Source organism: Phyllopteryx taeniolatus, chromosome 11 (genome assembly GCF_024500385.1).
Source record: "Phyllopteryx taeniolatus isolate TA_2022b chromosome 11, UOR_Ptae_1.2, whole genome shotgun sequence".
Lineage (NCBI taxonomy): Eukaryota > Metazoa > Chordata > Actinopteri > Syngnathiformes > Syngnathidae > Phyllopteryx > Phyllopteryx taeniolatus.
The window spans coordinates 28199972-28212783 of NC_084512.1; the positions used below are offsets into that span (position 1 = coordinate 28199972).

Sequence of the window (12812 nt, forward strand, 5' to 3'; positions counted from 1 at the left end):
CCTGAAACCTCGTTACATTTGAACCCTGCTGAAAATGTATGTATGTTCGGGGTCCCCTGCACTAAGCCACAAATCGAGCTCAGGAGCAGAGTTGGTCGACTTCAACCCCTGACGCAAGTTTCAGCGTTCAACACAAAATTTGACCATAAAAGGTCGCACAAACAAGTCTCACGCATGCATCCCCGAAATTGAACTTCCTGTTTAATTTCGTTATTTGGTTTTGAAGCAGCCAAGGTTTTTCTCCCCAAAATTTGTAACTTTTGAGGTACATTATTTTCCAGGAAATTGTGGTTGTGTTTGTCCAAAGATTTTGGTTGGACTCCGTTTCAACTGTTGAGGCTTTTTTTTTTTTAACCCCCAGAAAACAAGTCTTGAACAGCAGTTTCCACCCATTGCCACCAAATTGGTGGTCTATCGTACCAGAACACACGAACAAATCTCAAGGAGTCATGTCGGAAAATCCAACAGGATTCAGGATTTTGATTTGAAGCAGGGATGAATTCTCTTTGACAAACACCTCCTTTGTCTAAATGAGCCTCAATCAGAAGCCGGGATGCCAGAAGATAAATTGCAAACATATTTTGCCCACGTCAATGTTTTATGATCATTTTGCGGATTTGCCCCCCCAAAAAAAAAGTGGTTTTCCCTGTCGAGTCGCATTTTCTCGGCGGACATGAAAGGCATCCAAGCTTTCAGCATCGTTTAGCGCTCGTCACGTATCGTCCCTCCTTTGTATTCTCTGTCTCGTCGGCGAGATGGAAAGCCCGGGTGCATCGGCTTCACGAGGAGCACTCCCGTCGCTCGTTACCATTCCAGTCAGACCGCGGCGATGTGTGCTCACGCGGCGACTGTCTCCATCTGTAAAGCTCCGAATTTAACAACTCGGATGCTCTTAAAGGTCTTAAAGGCTCTGCGAGGATCCAAACAAAGGTTACGACACTTGACTTCCCAACATGCTAATGGAGCTTCGCCTTTTCAGGGAGGCCACAGCCGCGTTTGGATGTGGCAGCCGGTCGCGTCATTTCCACAAAAGACGTCGACGTCTGCTGTCACTCCTTCTCCTCCTCTATCCTCTTTTTTGGTCATCCTCACCTTCCCTCCATCTTCCTTCTCGCCTCCATCTCCTCTCCTTGTGCTCCATCTCCTTTATCCTCCCTCTTTTCGATCTTCCCTCCTCCTCTTCCTTTCCTCATCTCCTTCTTTCTTCTCTTCCCACGCCTGTCTCCTTCAACCCTTTTCTGACTGTTTGGCATTTATGATGGAGCCACTTCATTAAGTTTTCCTTTAAAGTTACACACGACAAATACTTCAGAATAACAAAAAAAACATCACCTTTGTACTTTTTCACGCCTGCGGTGGACGAATGACTGCTGGACGCATCGTCATCCGTCTACTTGGCAGAGCCACAAGGAGACGGAGGAGCTGGAGGAGAGGAAGATGGAAGAGGAGGAGCGAGGAGGAAGGAGGGGAAATGGAGTAGGAAGAAGAAGAGGATGGAGGAGGAGGAGGCAAAGTGAGGATGGGGAAAGAAGAGATGAAGGGAAAGAGGGAACACAACATCGTTTTTTTAATTTTTAGAAAAACACTTTATTAACAAAAAGGACATTGCTACAAAATTGCCGAGGCAACCAAAACTCAGCTAAGAATAGCGCTGAACGTCAATTCTTTTAGAGGTGGAGGAGATGGCGGCTGGTGAGATGGGATAGGCTGCAGGACAAAAAAAAGATTAGGGTAGATGGAGGACAATGAAGAGAAGGGAGATGAGAGAGAAGATGGAGGAGGAGGAGGAGGAGGAGGAGGAGGAAGAAGAGATGTTGGCTGAAGGAGGTAGTGATAGAGGGAAAAGGATCAGAGGAACATAAAGAGATGAAGGGGAGGGAAGATCAAGAAAGGAGGTGGAGGACAAGCAGGAGAGACAGTAGAGATGGAGGTTAGAGAAGATGAAGGGTGGAGGATGAGGAGTACAACAGAAGAGATGGAGGACAGAAGGAGAGTGAAGGAAAAGGAAGTTGGAGGTCAGAGAGGAGGATGAGCATGAGGAAATGGGGGCTGACGGAGAAGGAGGTGGAGAAGGAAGAGTGAAGAAGGCGGTGATGGTGTCACACACGCGACATCATGCAATGATGCGATTGCAGGACTTCTTGTCATCTGCATAAACGCAAACACACTCAGCGTGCCAACTTCCGGCTGGGTTGTGTACTTTGTGCACTTTGACAAGGACACGGGGGTCCTGTTACGGCTCTTTTGTGGAAACTGCGTGGAAGAGACGAACGCCTGAATGAAAAGGGAATGGATGTCATGTATAGAAAACATCAAACCTCGTTTCTTAGTATTCCTGCATATTTCTTTCCATCGTGACAGAGAAAAGCCAAAAGTTGCTCCACTTGCGATGCGATGATGTGTGTAACGACGGGAGGTACTTTCATTGTCGTATAGCGTCACTGTCGAGCGGAATACTCCCAAAAGACGACTTTTTAGGAAATGAAAAAAAACATCTGGCTTGAGTTATTAAACACGTGTCCTTTAAGTATGGATTACTACACCTCATATTGCTATCATATACGGTTGCACACAACATAAACACAAATGCATCGAACGATTTTCACTCGTGATTGTCTAAAAAAACATCCAGACTTTCGACACACAGCTCCCACAGCGTGAAGGAGGAGGCGGAGTTTTGCAACACTTCTCAGACCCGTCGGTTAATCATGGGTAAAAATAACAGACAACGTCGGGACAGACCAATAGTGTGGATTTGGGGAAAAAAATATGAAATTGACCATATTCGGACAGACGAGGTTTCCGCCCGGCAGCGGCGATAAGTGTTATGAGAGTCAATTCTGTTCGCCGTTACCACATTCAATAATTATTAAGCCGGGCTTTTTGTAGGTTTGTATGTCGGCCGTGTGCAGACTCGTCATATCGAGTGGGTAAAAGCTTTATTTTGTCCAATTGTGCGGTCCCAGCTGTGTTGTTCCTCGTGGCCCCGCAATGCCGAGGACGTCAATAATTCATGAGGTGCTATTCTTCTAACTGCTGCAGTGGAGCCGGGCTACACACTGCTGTGCGTGTGTGTGTGTGTGTGTGTGTGTGTGTGTGTGTGTGTGTGTGTGCACCGCAGCTTAAAACAACAGTAAATTACGAGTGGCGCAACAAATGTTTCTGCTTTAGTGGAAAACTCTTGTGGGACGTGAACCTGAGTAAGTGTTTTTTTTTTCTTGCAGCGAAGCTAAATGGATTTTGTGTACTTGGAAAAAACACACACAAAAAAAGTGACTAAATCAGGAGTGTTGCACCTGAGCTGGCAGCTCGTGATGACTTTGGTGTAGCCGCCATTAGCGAAATGGAATGGACTCGCTGAGTTGCAGGCTTCTTTTAGCTTTAATCAAAGTTTACACTGCTTGATCTGTCCTGTAAACAAACACTGCAAAGTTATTTATGGTTTCCCTCAGGGGCCGTCAAGACTGCAAATCAGATAAATGTATAATTGCCCCATTGCATTATTACATGTACACAACCGTCCCTGAATTTGTCACATATTTTTAACATCAGCTAGAAATTGAAATCAGAAGACATGAAATATAGTGGAACCAAATAATTCAACACAGTGTTCCTCCGCGACATCGCAGTTCATCATTCGCGCCCCTATTAAAAAAAAAAAAAATCAAATTGCATATTTTCATCTATTACAGAGGAGCGTAATGCTTGGGAATTCACTGTATGCACTTTTTATTCAGTTCATATTTCCGTTAAGAGGGTATTTGATTACAAAATATGTAATCTCTGTTAAAAGTTTACATTTTGGTCAAGATTTTTAATGAAAAGAACAAATCCATTCAACAAGAAATATGTCAATTCCATTCTTTTTTTTTTTTTTTTTTTGGCCAATGTGACATCAGATTTGTTTTCATTGTCAGGTTAAATTAATATTTTTTTTTTTTAAATCTGCCCTGGGTCTCTTTCTTATGTGGATATAAATCGGATGTATCGGTATCCGTGGATGTGCTGGTCGCGCTCATCTGACCTATGATGTCATAAAAAGGCGACAAACATCAAAGTTGTTTGACAAAACAGACGCAACAAAAGCAACAGCGGACAAAGGAGCAGAAAACAGTCAGCGGCAAAAAGAAGTGCTAAATATCAGAAAATGTTGGCTCCGTTTGCACAAAATCTTTGAAATTGCCACAAATTCGTGATGAGACGCACAGGCGGGACCATATTTACTTCGGTAAAACAAATAGCGCCTCGTGTTTGTACGCATGGGTGTCATTTCATGGACGCATTCCGGGCATATTAGAAGTCGCATTTGTTTTTGTAACGTGAACGGCATCTTAAAAAGATCGGATTTAATAAAAACCTCTGAATTGGTCACCATGCCCTGCAGTGTGAGCGTAGCCGCAGTCGGCCAGACAAAATGATTTGTTGGACCAGATCTGGGCCCGAGCTTTAAGTTTGACACCTGCACTCGAAGCACAGTCAAAGAGAAAGCCAAAGAACAAAAACAAACAATTCCACATTTCTAGTGGCTAATACATATAAGGAATGGACGAGCTGCGTAATGTGAGAGGAAACAAATAGCTATGTTATTTGATGAAGCTAATAAAAGTTTTGTTGACAGCGGTGCTGTTTTTATTTTCTTCAATTGCAAATTTAAAACACTTGCTGCATACTCGGCCTTGCTTTATTGCTTATCTAATCACACTTCTCAGCCCTAAAGCTCAAACTGGATTAAAAGAAAATGATGAGCATCGATGTGATGTTTTGTTAGCTTTGTGAAGTAGAGATGCTAAAACGCTACCATTGGTCTGTTAAACGAGTGTTTAAAGACATGACATGTAAAGCCATTTTGTATTGCAAAACAGAAAAAGTAAAATGTAGATTTTGGTGCTCGGTTTGACCTCGTGAGTTTTTAATCTGTATTTTTGGGTTGAAAGTGATTTTATACTACACACAAAAAGTGGACAAGAGGGCAAATATTGAATTGTTTTGAAGACAAGGCTTCCTGGTCTGGGCTGTTTATGATGTCCTCCCATTCCCAGCCAACCTCAACAAGTGGTATGGCTTGCTTGGTTTGTTTTTCTGTTGTTTTTGTTGGTTCTTCGGTTAACTTTTTTGCCCATTTTGTTTGTTTGTTGGTTGTTTTTTTGGTGGGGGAGTTGGTTGGCTTGTTTGCGTTGTTTGTTTTTTGTTTGGTTGGTTCATTTGTTGCCTCGTTTGGTTTGGTTTGTTTTGCGCTTGTTGTTTTTGTTGGTTAGTTGGTTGTTTGACTTGTTTGCTTATTTGGTCTGTTTGTGGTTTTTTGTTTGTTTTGGGGTTGGTTGGTTGGTTGAAAATGATTTGATTGTGTTGTATGTTGATTGTTTTGGTGGTTGCTACGTTGGCTCATTTGGTTAGTTGCTATGTTGGACTGTTGGGTCATCGGTTGCTTGTTTGGTTGAATGAATGATTGGTTTGAAATGGTTGGTAGGTTGGCTGGTTGACTGATTGGTATGTTTGTTTTGTTTTTCTTTGGTTGGCTTTGGTTTGCTTGTACTTGGGTTGTTTTGTTACTAATCATAGTTATTTTGTAGGAATTGTTAATAATTGTTCAGATTTTACTGTTTGTTTCTGGCCCCCGGAGGACTGGAGTAGAACAACATCAACTGCAACGTTTGACTCTGACAATGACTCTTGGTTTTGAATCGTGTTTGCTTAACTTTAGTATTACCAGTAGTATACATCCCAAAATACTACATTTGGTCCCACAGATAAATCTGTATTGGGGTGCCTTGAGTTACAAGTGCGAGATAGATACGAGCCGTTACTTGCAAAACTTTGAGATACGAGTGCTCTTTAGACCTTCACCGCTAAATAACCGTGGCACACTTCCCAAGATCTGGCCATCATCAATACACATTGTTTTCCTTGCAGTGGAAGGACAAAATCAGCTGGTGGTGCTAATGCACCATTAAGCTGCAGAAGAAGAACCCACAAGGACAATACCTTAGGTACAGTCTTATTTTGTGCTAGCAATAACCGTGTGTGCAGGTTGTGTGGATAGCAAATGTTAGTACTGTGTGTTTCATACGGTACAACACTGTGGAGTGCAATTTTGGTTATGGTAGAAACACATTAAAAAACACATTTTTGAGTTTTTGGCCGCGGCTGGAACGGATTAATTGCATTTCAATTCATGAATTGATATACAGGCATGGTTACAGGAATCAAACGAGAATCTCAAGGCACAGTTGATCCTTGGGAATGATATTATGATATTCCACTTTGCATCAGTCCATCCTTGATGAGCTCGTCGGGCCCAGAGAAGCCGGCGGCGTTTCTGGCTGTTGTTGATAAATGGCTTTTGCTTTGCATAGTAGAGATTCAAGTTGCACTTCCGGATGTAGCGCCGAACTGTATTTATTGACATTGGTTTTCTGAAGTGTTGCTGAGCCCACGCGGTGAGATCCTTTACACATTGATGTCGGTTTTTGATGCAGTGCCGCCCGAGGGATCGAAGGTCACGGGCATTCAATGTCGGTTTTCGGCCGTGATTTCTCCAGATTGTTCCCCAAGAGGTGAACCTCTCCCCATCTTTGCTTGTGAATGACTGAGCAATTGAGGGAAGCTCCTTTTCTAGCCAATCATGGCACCCGCCTGTTCCCAATGAGCCTGTTCACCTGCGGGATGCTCCCGACAGGTGTTTGATGAGCATTCCTCAACTTTCTCGCTCTTTTTTTGCCACCTCTCCCAGCTTTTTTGGAACGTCTCGCAGTCACAAAATTCTAAGGGAATGATTATTTGCCCAAAACAATCAAGTTGATCAGTTTGAACATTAAATATCTTGTCTTTGTAGTGTATTCAATTCAATATATATAGGTCAAACATGATTTGCAAATCATTGTATTCTGTTTTTATTCATGTTCAACACCACGTCCCAACTTCATTGGAATTGGGGTTGTAACAGTCTTCTTTTTTTTTTTTTCTTTTTTTTAAACTGGAATTTTTCACCATGGTTTCCAGCTGTGTTTATTCAAGTGTTTCCGTGGGAGGATCAGCTCGCTGCCTCTCAGTTGAACGCCTCAGAACAAGCAGAGTTTGATAGCGCGGCTTTATTAGCGCATTAATTAGTCTTCTCTGCGGCTTTACTGGTTACATGACACAGATCAGAGGCGTCATCAAAGCTGAAGTGCCAGAGAAAGCCTGGGTGTCCGTCAGAAGGGGGTTAAAAAAAAAATTAAAAAAAATCCCTGCAAAGTCATGAAAGCACTTTTATAATTGAATTTAAAGCGCAAACAACAAAGTGCGTTTGGAGGGTTGTGTAACCACGAACCACTGCTCTTGCTTATCCCTCACTCGCTTTGTTATTTTAATCCCTCGCTCTTTAATTACAATTTGTAGTAACATACACTCGACGTGTCGAAGCAAAACTCGCCGTTCTGATAGGCCACTTCATTAGGTTCGAAAGCTAACGACGCCCAATGCAAATTCAGATGGTTCTCAGTTTACAACGGTACAGTGTTTACCCGCTAAATTGCAGATTTTTAATACTATTTTCAAACATTTATTGGACATCGCAACACTGTCTTCTGTGTCATTTCTAATACATCTTTTTATGTTTCTGCAAGTCTGAATTTAGAGGTGCGCACTTCCAGTGTAGTATCACATCGTACCACAACGTGCAGGGCCGCACTACGCCCTACTGGAGGAGATGTAACGTAATTTAATTTTGTTTCATGCTATGTTTGTGTGTGTTGCTGCTCCATGTTAAAGTAGCAGTTGTTTGAACTTTACAATTATTGTAAAATATATGATAATTTCCGTTAGCTCATCAATGGCGTTTCACATTATATGTTAAGCCAGTGGACTTTCATTGGACAAAGATATATATATATATATATATAATTTTGTTGTTGCTTTTTTACCAGTTTTACAGTAAACATCAACTGGGGTGGCAACGCTTGGCCTCCTATTTACTTCGAGACCTGTGCCAACAAGAGTCTTCTTTTCCTTTCCTCAAAGTAATCTTATACGGTAGTCTCCCATTTCTTAAGAGCAAAAAAAGTGAGAATAGATGCTTAGAAATACTTTAAAAATTCAGTTCATAAGTTTAAGTCTGTATTAGGTTAGATATGTTAAAGCATGTGGGAGGGCTAAAAGAATTTTGAAGAAAACTTTTTGATATGGTCTACATTTTCACCTATGGCGTGTGGGTGCGTAACATTTCCCCTGCAATAAATGGGGAATCACGGTTAGTTCAATTTTTTTGTGGAACTTCTGCCCACAACTCCCCCCAATGACAACAATGTTGCTATGTGTGTCAAATGACGTCCTGTTAGTGCTGGTGTGCAGCTGACAGTCGGTCGTCTCCCGCCACTGCCTGCCAGGCTTCCCGGCGTCCGTCTGACCGGCGCCCACCCATCATGGCGAGGCGCCAGCGGTATAAACACCGGTTACGTGCGAGCCCGCAGGCGTCCGGTTTAGCGGGGGGGTCGCTGGGCTTCGGCCTCTGCCCCTCGGCCTCGACGCCCCGTGGCTCGCTGCTAGCGTACGCCGCCCGACGCCGAGGGTTGCCGCGAATGGGGTCGGCTTCGGCGAGGCCGTGTGCCGCCCGAGGGGGAGTTAATGGATGAAGCAACGCGCAAAGACGACTTTTGACAGAAACCCCGTTGAACAAGTCAACTCGCTCAATGCTCGGCCTTTGTGTGCTTCGTGGACACTACACATGATGTCAATATAGTGCAAAAGAGCATTACATATGTAGCGGACATGCGCGCCGCAACTTTGAGGCGCCACAGAGACTCGCGACCACCTGAGAAGCCCTCCACGCTGCCTCCACGCTGCCCTGCTGTGACACGGCGACTAGGACAGGGCCCGGTGTACGTCAAGTGGACCTTAACCTAATTAGCAGCTTCCCGTCAAATCTCGATTCCTGTCTTCAAAAGACCCCTTCCCGGACCAAATGGTTGGGGAAGACTGTGTGGTTAATATTCACCCATGCGCGTGAGGCGCCACCCACTGGCGTTGAGAGGAACCGGAAACGCCGGAACTTGTGGACGTGCCTCTGATGTTTGTTAACGGAAGATAAAATGTCTGTTTTTATATCTTGCAAACTGTATAAATATTCCAAATGTACGCCTCGGTGTCTGTGTCCCCATTCTCACCTTGACAGGTCCTCTGCAAGATTCTGAAAGTACAACTGAGCATTTGGGGGGGCCCTGGCTGTTCGGCACGGGCACCCAACCCCGAATCAGACTAAGAATTTATGGAAGGAAATTATCCGATCATTGCCGTTTCTTCTTAACAATAATATTCAATTCAAGGTAAAACGTGTTGCATTAAAACTAGTCTGATTTGTCTAATCAGTAAATGTAACGGAGTAAGTGGAACGAGTTACTACCCGCCTCTAATCGACACGCTTAAGGAAGTATGTTAACAGTATCACTTTCTTTCCAACTCCTCAGTCGTTAACAATGCTAAAGCTGCTCAGGCACTCGTCCATTGTTTCCAAACCGAAACACTCTTAATGTTTTTGGATGTCATTTTTGTCCTTTAGATTAGCGCGGTTGCTACACGCCCTCGTGGCTAATGTCCCGCACATCTTTTGTGTGTTTAATGACACAAATCAATTAATGACTCACGCTAATGGCACTTGATGGGCGAGGGAGGATGTCATTGCCTAAGCGCTGTAGCAACGAGCCCTCCGGCGCGAATGATGGACGGCGGTGGCTTTAAAAAAACATAACAAAAAATCATGGGGATGATGATAGCGCCGGCGAGGGCAGCGCCCCGCCCGACGTTCCGCAAACAACGTCGCGGGTGACAAGTGATTCCGCGAGGGAAAAAGCGCTGCCCCCGGCGCGGATACATACAAGCATTACTCGTCCATATTGATTTCATCTTTACAAATGTCATGGAGTCATTTCATGCTTGGTGTGCCGCGTTAACTCATGTCACACCCATCGCCTCAACTTCTTCCACCAAACAAACACAATTCTGCTACATACAATACAATAGAATAAACCATTATTAGCACCGCAATTGTGAAATAGGTATGTAACATAAAAACTATATATATATATGTATGTGTATGTATCAATAAATAGTATGCACTGTATATGTGGGTAGCAAAAAAACTCTATATGCATCAATAAATAGTCTCCAGTGAATCCTTTAGGCTATGTTCCAGAGTGAAAACTCGCAATAAAGAGAGACCATGTAAAAGTGTTTTGTCATTTGACCCCTCCCACGAGCTTGAAACATTGAAGCATTCAAACACACTTAAACTTATTGAAATGCATTATTTAAAACATACCTAAGTACCTGTTCTGTCTTGCTGTCAAGAAATGATATAACCTCACTCGGAGGAAATGAGAAGAAGACTTCTCCAAATGACAGACCAAGCATGCCTGCTTCAAGCTGTTTATTTATCACTCACAGTTGAAGTTCACTGTAAAGCTGAAACAAAAACAAACAAAAAAAAAACGGTTTTAAACACTAAAATGTTCAAACAAACCATATCATTTCATCTAACAAAAGTCAGCTAGCTTAATGCAAATGAGGGTGTGTACACTTGTGCAACCACATTATCTCAGTTATTTCGAAAAGATGATGTTGTTTTAGACTTAGTGGTTTTAGTTCACATGAATGAGGGCAAAAGCTTTGAAATGATTTCTCTTGGTCTCTTCCCCCCCACATATCACAAAAACCTGGCTTTCGAACAGGGGTGTGTAGACTTTTTAAAGCCACCGTATACAAGTGACTGACCCAAGCCAAATATTGAACGTGACCTTTTCATTAGGGCCTTAGCGCTCCACTGGCATTCATTTTGTTTGTTTGAGGCATTTTTGCAGCTTTCAGCCCTCGCGCATCATTCATATTCACGTCCACGAAGCATTTTGGGTCCGATCAATGGTTCATTTAGTTCAGCTTATTGGCTCACAAAAGAGGCCGCGGCATGTGCAAACGTTTGCGGCTGACAAAGCGCCTGCAGGTGGCGAGGGGGGTGAAAAGGGAACGGCAAATAATTACGGCTTCCGTTTTAATTGCTCTAATCCAAACAGACGCCTGATTGGACCACGCTGCCTTTTGTGTCATGATTACATTTCCACTTGTGCTAATGCGCTAATGATAAATGCGCAGTGAGTGAGCTTCTTTTCAAAGGAGCCAATCACAGCTTCCTGTTTGCTATCTGGGACAGGAAGCCGCTTGCAATGCCAGCAATAAACATCAGCAGCAAGGTTCGTCAACACGAATGCAGGAATGAGAAGGGGCTTTTCTTGCCTTGCTGTTCGGTGTGAAAGGCACCGACATGAAATTAACTGCTGGAGGTAGCGCTTCTGTACGAAAGGCACCAATATGGAAAAGGGGGGGGGGGGGGGGGGCAACCCGACAATTTCCTGGCTTTCTCCCAGTTGCTGTCATGTTTGAAAGGCTATGATACGAAGTGATCGAACGAAGGCAACCCGACTTTTTTCTGTTCTGTGTCAAATGTTACTTGTGTTTGAATTATGTCCAATATTGAGCAGGCTGAGCCTTTAGGCGGTGAGCTTAATGCTAATGCTAACACATAATGAAAAACTCCATCGGCACGGGCTGACGGGCGTCCGTGTCGCGGTGTTATGCAGTGGATATTAAAAAAACAAACAGTGCAGCAACACACTTGGACAGACAATATATAACAATACTCACAGGCATATAGCTTTATCCTTTACGAAAATAATATTACGCCAGATTACTGAGTCACCTACAGTCGTTGAGTGAAACTCTTCTTCAATTGTCTGCTTGACTGTATTGTACTGCCGACTGGTGGCCAAGAAGTGGCTGCAGTGAGCTAATCATGATGCACAAACTGTAATTCTTGACATTATGTTATGACTTATGACTTTTGATAAAGTACCGTACAGTCATCCCTCGATTTATCGCGGTTCACTTACTACGGATTCAGAGCGTTGCAGATTTTAATTTTTTATTTTTGGTTATAGGTCAGTGTAACACAGTTTCTCACCTGCAGATCTCTGATACAGTTAGCTTTATTATTTTAATGTGGCAGCAATGACTCGCGTAATGTATTGAATTGATTAAATCGTGTTGAATATTAACTTATTATTACTTGGTTCACGGTAAACCTTGCTAAATGATGACACTTATGCAAATAATAATGTGACATATGCGGTGTGTAATACTACAGCATTATGCTAATTCCAGCCGTGGGTATCATGAAGAGTAATTTGCATTTACATAGAAGCCTTCCAAGGCTTTTATAGATTTCTTCCTGTCAAGAATAAATCAACCTTATCTTTCTTGGGCTACGCTTGCAAGATCCAAACTTCTTTCAAGCTTATAGCCAAGTGAGGCCTTATCTCAGCGGAACTCAGATCTCGGATCAGTTGATGATTTTTTTTTTTTTTTTACATTTTAGTTTAAGAGCAATCGCAAGGCTTTTGATGATTCGCCGCCTATACACTCATTTCATTTGCATATCGCACCATGGACATTTTACCCCCCCCCCCCCGGCTTGATTAGTCAGTGCGTCGTCACCACAGCGCCACCGCCAGGATGGTGGGATGAATGGGACCCACAGTTTCCAGACATATTTTCCGGCTTGCTGTTGTGTGTGACAATTTCCCTGCTTTTTTTTTTACGTGTCGCTGTTCATCGGTGTGTAAATGTATGTCGTACGTTACCTGAGATAGCGTACCATCAAAGAAACACTTTGCCCTTTAGTGCTGTCGCGTGCGCCGTCCACGTCCAATAAATCTTTGCGCTTGTCATCTGGACTTGAACAATCCCAAACTGACTCATTAATGAAGAATATCAGCTGTCAACGTCTAAAC

At 43.2% G+C, this 12812-nt stretch overlaps 1 protein-coding gene and 1 long non-coding RNA gene across 14 annotated transcripts in view; one reads left to right on the plus strand and one right to left on the minus strand.

Moving 5' to 3' along the window:
* Window positions 1–12812, plus strand: part of ccdc172 (coiled-coil domain containing 172) — a 90725-nt gene that overhangs the window by 42160 nt on the left and 35753 nt on the right. The gene's annotated exons all lie outside the window — the stretch shown is intronic.
* Window positions 1–12812, minus strand: part of LOC133485703 (uncharacterized) — a 58640-nt gene that overhangs the window by 9963 nt on the left and 35865 nt on the right. For 7 of the 10 annotated variants that reach the window (XR_009790777.1, XR_009790770.1, XR_009790771.1 and 4 more), the window contains 2 exons: window positions 1333–1422; window positions 466–1242 (listed from right to left, as the gene is read on the minus strand). This is a non-coding gene — a long non-coding RNA (uncharacterized LOC133485703). Of the gene's footprint in view, window positions 1–465; window positions 1243–1332; window positions 1423–10291; window positions 10435–12812 lie in introns of those variants that run through there. The other 3 variants (XR_009790775.1, XR_009790769.1, XR_009790768.1) reach the window with 2 other exon arrangements.